Below are 8,046 nucleotides of genomic sequence, written 5' to 3'. Positions count from 1 at the left end.
TTGAGAATCGCACGAATAGATTTTAATAGATTCTTCAGCATAGTTTGGCTCTTCTCAGTGTTTTGCCTATCATTTTCCGCCCTCTTTGAAGTTGCAGCCCATGATATGGTCTTTTTTATTGCTCCAGTCGGTAGTGAAGGCCACTCAGTATCTGAAGAATCGGCGTGCAACGCGGGCGTTGGTCCACTTTCTGCATCCCTGGGACGTGGTGCATACAACATGGGTGTAGCGGCCTGATAATGCGTACGCGTATGTTTATCTGTTGCTGATGGTGATGCATCACTCCTATGTCCACTATGCTTTCGCTGGTGCCTACGTTTTGGACGACGTCTGTGTCGGCGGATGGACGTGACTGCCTCTCTGTGTGTCGAGTTGTCTCTGACCATCTTCCGCAGGACGCGAATTTCTTCTTTGATCTTCGGCGCTCCTTCGACGTTGCTTCATGTGCACCAGAGCAGTTTGGGCATTTCAATGGAACAGCAGTATCGCAGTTTTCCACCTTATGAGACCCGCCGCACCGCTGGCAAGTTGTCTCACTTTTGCACACTGCGCTGACGTGTCCCAACTTGCAGCACTTGTGACACTGCAAAGGCCGTGGCACGTAAGGGCGCACGGGATGTCTCACGTATTCAACCTTCACGCTAGGAGGCAGAGTCTCAGAATCAAATACTAGTTTGATGCAGCGAGACTGCCCGAAGCGGCGTATGGTCACGATTTTGACTGTCGACGTCACAAGATTCTGCAGGTCAGCGTCTGTGATGTCAGCGTCGACGTCATTTATCACGCCAGTCGTTGTTCCTTTCCCGTGAGCGAGAAACGCGCGAACTTAAATACTTCCGAGCTGCGTGACGGCCTTCAGTTTGTCAAGAATGGTTTTGTTTGTCACATCAACTGACAATATGTTTTTCCTGCTATTTATGCGAATTTCATTCACTTGAGCAGGTGCAACTCGCTCGAAATAATTAGTCAATGACTGCCTGTTTAGTGAGTTCAGGTTGTCTGATGTAGACATGGGTACATACGAGATGGTGAAACATCGCTTGCCTTTGTCTAGCGCCGGTTGTGGCTCTGCCGTTGATGACGTCCTGCGAAGCTTCCTTTTCAACCGGCGGGTATAGAATGTCCTGAAGTCGGCTTCCGATTCTATCTCTACCACTGATGAGCTCTCGGTAGAATCATCACAAGGAGCAGATGCGCCAACGCAGTCACCCACATTCGGTCCATCCTTATGCAAACGGCTAGGGCCCGCTGTCTCGTTGGATGGAGGGTCCCCCATCCCGGGGGGCGACGTCTTTTGTTCCGCTTGTTCAGGGAAAGTCAGAAATTCTGACAGTTTAAGAAAAAACGATGGTTGTTCAAGGCAGAATTATGCCCGAACGCACTTATTCTTCCTCGTCTCCTTGCCTAGTCCAACAATAAGCATTTCAATGCTCAGAAAGCACAGCCTAGGTACCAATAGGTCCACGTAGTGCAGCCTTATACATCATCTCATCTCATTGAGCCAGACTGGAATTGCGGCTAAATGTTGCATGTGTAAGGCCATTAGTGTCATCAGCAAGGAGAGAAATATTTAGCCAATATGGTAAATTTCTCAGTAACCTGAAAAGTTTAGAAAGCTGCCCTTGGTGTTAAATAATTGCTTTCTTTATTTCAGCTTAACAAGTTCTTAATGTTCTTGCGTGTTTTTGTTATAGGTGATTGCTGAACAGTTTTTGTGGACAAGTAGCATTGTCGTTGGCGTGAATATCTACAAACTTTATGTGTTGTTCATTGCGCTAAGGCAGTGATGTGTTTCTACTTTACAAGTCGGTAGTGATCAGTGCAGAGTGGGAAATGGTGTTTGATTACTGAGCAATGCAACTCGTGTGTTGAATATTTCAGCTGCGGGCTGTGAGGGGACAAGCAGCGAAACTAAGCTGCTGCTCGACTTGAACGCCTCGTATTTACCTCAAGTCGGCCCTATGAAAAGATTCCGAAACAAGAAGGCCATTTTTGATAAAAGCTCCGGAGAAATTGAAGAAAAACTAGGTGTAACGCACACTGGCGAGCAGTGCTGCTCAAGGTATAAGACTGTCCTAAAAAATGGCAGCAAAAGAAAAAACACCTCTGGCAACTCCCCGGAAGAAGTTCTGTGTGAAGATGAATTGGAAAAAAAATAGGTGGCTATATGACAATGTAGAGCCGGAGCTAGTGAGAGAAGCAAGTGGCGTTTTAACAAGAACGACATACCCACAGACACCGACTCAGCCCGTCTCTCAAGAACATTCGAGCCCGTCACCAGAAAATGGTACAGAGAACACATCCGGTTCTTTTGGGCAAGATGACTCAGCAGATGCAAAAAAGCACCCAAATTCAGCTAGGGCACTCTGTATGCAAGCATTTTTTGATAGAATGGGAGAAATAGAAGAACGTCACTCAAAACAACAAGCTGGAAAAAAAAGCTGAAAATGAAGAACGGCGCCTCGACAAGGCATTGAGCCAGGAAGAAATGCATGCTAAGAAGATGAGCCTTCTCCGTCAAGTTTTTGGCATGAAAAAAGACGAATAAAGGATCAAAAACACGTTTGTTCTATGCATTGCGTTGCTTGACATGCTTTATTTACAAAACTCTTTAGTTACAAAAGTAACTAAAGAGCAAAAATTTAACATAGTCTTGGCAACACCTAGGGTGCCCTTTCTTTTGCATAACTTAATAAAGCACAATAGCTACAATAGTTGGGCACAGAAAGTGAACATTTATGGCTAAGTAACGAACATGCGCTGCAGTTTGTGCTGTGTGTATACTAATGCGGCACATGCAGCAAAACTGTGTGCAAAAAGAAAGGTTTGTGTTGTGAATAACAAATCTAAGAACTCCCTTCAAGTCGTACAACTTAAGCTGAGCTCGGAAACACTCAATTTCACAGCGCTAGTTTAGCAAGAGATTTCGTGGGAGGCTCTGTTGGCTTCGTATCACAAAAAAAACATCAACAGCTTGATCAAGAACACTCTATAAAACGCTCTAAAGCACTGTTTTATTTGGCCCTTCTTTGGTATGCAAACGCTTGGCATGGTTGAAGAAATTGAAAACCAAGGCACATAAAAATAAAACTACTGAAGAACAGGGAAAGAAAAGCAATACGATAAAGCGAAACGATGCAGAGATAAACTGAAGAAAAATCCATCACCTGTGAGCTAACTAGGTTTGAATTTAAAGAATAAATAAATTATTCCTACTTCCCACACTGCGGTGCACAGATGGGGAGTAAAAAGTGGCGATTCACACGTCTTCTGTCCAACTTATTTACATGTAAAACATACAGCAACATGCCTTGTAGTACTTTGCAGTGCACTTACTGATTGTTTTATTGATAAATAACAATATAAGGAAGCAAAATAGGCAGCCTTCGATGCATTCTTTAGCCACCCCTACAAGAAAAGAGAACGTGGCTACCTGCTACACAACCCACAGCAGCTGCATTTTAAGAAAAACAGAAAACTCTCATTTGTGCTCTCCATTTCTGCGCAGCAATGTATCACTTGCCGTCTGTGGCCAACAGCTTTCAGCGGTATCTTCAGAAAGCTTTTCTCAGGGGTTACTTTAGGTGGTATCACCAAAGTCAAATAGGATATTCCCAACTCCAGCATTTATGCACAAGTTGTGCAGAACAGAACACGATGCGCACGAACTCATTCATCTTGTCAAACAAGAAAAGTCAAGATGCAGAAACTGGTGGAAACAAGCTTTAATGTCAGCAACAGTATTCTCAATCCGCAATCTTGTAGCGGAAAATTTTGCGTTGAACTTTTTCTGCTGATCCGTGAGGCTGCCATAGTCTTTGATTGGGGTCAAGAGCCACTCCCACAAGAGATATGCAGCGTCTCCTAAGACATGGAAGTTTCCTTGGGCACAAACTCGAGGAAGTTTTTTTCCTGATAATTGAGAGTTTTCACATACTCTGGCATCACGAAGCTTACTCGGATTTCCAACAGTGACATCCAGAAAGTTTTTCTCATGGTCACAGGCTGCCTGCAGTGTTATCGATAAATAATTGTGCCGAATAATGTACGTTGATCACACCTTATCAACTGGAGAGTGAATGGTTATGTAACTGCGAGCGATGTATCCCGTGACACCAGGCGCCCCAGACAACTGCAAATAAAATCAATAATTAGCCACCAGCTCAAATTCTTCACAATATGGTACTTGCTCTCTATATTGAATATACTGTACAAAATTAAAAAAAAAGATTTGTTTTGATGTTTCATATGCACTAAAGCTATGTAAAATTTTATTGACAAAAACTTTTCACCTTACAAAGCAGGCATTGTGTAAATTTTATTATTGCCTCCTAACCCAATGCCTCTTCAAGGGCCTGTGAGCTTTGCTTAAATTATTTCTGCAATATATATTATTTGGTAAGTCATTATTGCGTACGTGAAACGGTGACAGCCCAAGAATGCCACGGTGGGATGCACCTGAAGTAACGTAATAATAGTATAAATGAAAATATTACTTAGTGTGAAATACTGATGATTACACAAAAAATTGTGAATTGATTATAGGGGGAGAATGGTCTAGTTTGACATCAGATAATTTGAAAATAAAGCGGCGATGTGCTGCGAGGAGAACAGGATTGGAAAAGTTTAGAAAGACGCGATCACTTTATATATCCCGTCCATCTTAGCATGTTAATATGCTGTTAATTCAAATACTTGGGTGTCACATTAGCGTACTTGTGTTGAGTATTTTCCTGCTGCCGCAACCATGTTCGATACCGTTCTCCCCCCTTTTGGCATAGCCGAGAAACAACCACTACTATGTATAGAAATTTCACACGTTCATTTCCACGCCGTTTCATACATGCTCGAACTTCGTGGACAGGCCCTGCAAGTCATCAGGGAAGGCTACCACCGTCTTGGCTAGCTCTACAAGGTACGGTCCATCACACGCTCGAGGACTCCGAAAACGGTTGTTTCACCAAACCCGAAGCGACCGGTGACATCTCGGACGCAGGCTTTATCTGCAGCATACCTGGAAACAACATCCAAGTAAACTTTCAGCTTAACAAATACAGACGTCGGCGGGCGCAGAAGTCACTTTCAGGACCATACTGAAGTTATTAGCGTGAATTCAGCTAGTAAAAGTGCGTTCTGAAGCTCACTACAAGAACACTAGGATGTGCTCCTCGGATGTTTTAGCTGGTGACCCCTCCCCATTGTTACAGCGAGGATACATCGGCGAAGCACAGAAGTCGTTGTACAGGTCGTCAGCAACAACCCTTGAGACTCTGAAGTTCCTGCGAAAATATATAAACAAATATGGGACCGTTTCAAAATGCACAGTAATTATGACGCAAAAAAAAGTTATGCATCGCTCAGAAGTATACATACCTGTTCTTCTGAGTATGCGTGCACAACTTCTTCGACGTAGCCTATTATCTTCGACCGCGTACACGGTGGAATAGCGAACATTTGCATATACATCATTTCGTACAGCACGTACGGATTGTCGTCCTCGCTGCTGCTACTGCTAGAAGAACTAGTGCTCTCACTGTCGCTCAAAGTGAGAAGCAAACCAGCAGCAACACGTCCAGCTGATTCAAACGACGCCAGTTTTAAATCTAAACAAGTGCACAAGGTGACTAGACATTGCCTCAAAAAACGCCAAAGACAGCCTAGCTGCCCGCCTGCGCCGTAAATGACGGCAACACATTCTCAGAGTTCCGGCGAAATCCGTCTCTGTAACACGGAGCCCGCGGTACGCTCCGCCACGGAGTCGGTTGCTCCGACTCGGCCAGTGGAAAACGTGAACTTGCAGCGGATCTACCAGTGGAATGCCGATTCTCAGCCGCGGAGCAAGAAAACTTGCTCCCGCTCGACGAGTGTAACTCGCCATAAGTGAAAAGGGGTGAAACCTGTGCTTTCTTGGGCTGCGGTATTGTAAGCAAAAGTTACGAAGGTACGAATATCATCACTGTTCTTGTGGTCAACGGCCACATACATTGACAGCATGAGCCAATGGTCTTCTTCAGTCATTCAGTGAGTCCGTTTGTTTGGGGGATGATAACTTGTGGTTTTCCTATATTCTGTACGACTTGGTCTATATACTTCTGGTATGACCTCTGCGGGAAAGCTGTCCCACGATGAGTAATTATCACTGCTGGCGCCCATGACGAAGGACAATACTGATGACAAAATACTGGGCAGTTTTGCCTCCGGTAGCTTTGGGCAGGGCCTTTGTGACGCTGTAACGCGCTAAATAATTGGTGGTGACCACAGTCCACCGATTTCTACACGAAGACATGGGAAATGATCTGAGCAAGTCCATGCCAATTTCATGCATTCCTGCTTTCGGTGTGGCATAGGCTGAAGTAGTCCCGCTTGTCGGACATGTGGAGTCTTACGGCGTTGGCAGTCGTGACATGTGCGGTCGTATTGCTTGACTGTCTTCGCAAGACGTCGCCAGTAACAAGAGCAGTAAATTCTTTCCAAGTGATCGGATGATGGTTCGTCATTTCAAGCATGTAAAATGTTGTCACGAAGCGAGGTCGGCGACACCAGTAGGTAAGTAGCTTGCGTATGGTCAAAGTTTTTATTATATAAGATTCCGTCCATGATGCAAAAGGAGGCCAACAAGGGTTTGAAGTTTCAAAGAAGACGGGGTTTGTGGCCTTCGAGGTAGTCAATGTGTAGGCTTAGCTCCAAGTCATCATGTTGTTGTTTAGCCAAGTCGGTTGCTGATACAGAGGAAAGAATTGTATTGTATTCACGTCTCTTCCAATCGGCGCACGTGAGAGACAGCCAGTGTCGGAGTGTTTCTGTCCTGATTTGTGAATGATTATAACGCCAAACTCTTGCAGCCGAGGCTCCGCCATGCTAGACGACCTGAAGAACTTCTGAGGTTGGTGAGCCAGCATATAGAATGGTAGCACCGATCTAAAGAATGTACGGGTCAGTACCGAATGTACCGAGAAGAATGTACCGATCTAAATCAAATTTGCCTGGGGCTCAACAGCTGTTGATTATGAATAAATGATATATAACCAAGAACGACCCTTTCTATAAGTTACACTACATCTGATGTCAGTACTATTGATCTTATATATTAATAAAGCCAGCCCCCTGCTTTTTAGGCCACGGTATAATTTCAGCTATCTTTCACTAATTAGCTATCCATGCCTACTTGTTGGACCCAACAGATCATTGGGGAATTCCTAATATATTATGTTTAGGACGGCGTTTGTAATACCATGAGACCCTGGGGATGCGATTGCCAACCTGAACATAGCCTGATCTAATTCGAAAGTCAATACTGCTGTTTACTTAAGAAGAGCATGTGTACAAACATAATTTGGAAGGCAATTATTGAATCTACTTTTTATTCCTTCAGCTAATTGAGTTAATCATTCCTGTAATTCTCGTAAGCTATAATTTATTGAGTTCACATTTCCTGACATTGGAATTGTCTTTGTACAACAGAGGAAACTGAATAATACTCGACAGTTTCTTTATTTACATAGGTAGCCGATGTGATTCTTATCATATTCCCCTTTTGCGTGAAACATAGTAACTTTTTTGTTGCCGCAAGAAATTGATAATCCTTCCAAATTTGTGGACTCCGATTTTGTACACGTCTTTTCAATGCGGCTTTTCTGCTTCTGTAGTCCTGCGTACACTTAGTATTCTGCCACCGACAAGGCGGAGTACTCTTATTTACACCGATGCAATTAGAAACTCCGAAGTGTTTGTTCATAATCTTGAAACTGAGAGAGCACTCTTACAGAGGTCTTCATTTTTACTACTGCCTGCTACCTCAATGTTAGAGTGCAAGCAATCTTTAAGCTTTTTACATTTATTCAAAGTTCCCGCTTTTCTTTCAAACAATTTTATTGGACCTACTAATTCAAACTACACAACAATGTGGTCACGGTTTGAAGTGAACTAAATTGTTCTCCAGAGCTTCAGCAGAACACTTGCACTACAAAACGTCAGGTCTAACACTGATAGTGCTTGACTGCGAACAAACGTAGGCTGCTTCAGATTTAGGCAGGTAAAATTTTTTAG

Source organism: Rhipicephalus microplus, chromosome 7 (assembly GCF_043290135.1).
Source record: "Rhipicephalus microplus isolate Deutch F79 chromosome 7, USDA_Rmic, whole genome shotgun sequence".
In the NCBI taxonomy this organism is placed as follows: Eukaryota; Metazoa; Arthropoda; class Arachnida; order Ixodida; family Ixodidae; genus Rhipicephalus; species Rhipicephalus microplus.
Note: the sequence above shows the minus strand (reverse complement) of the source record.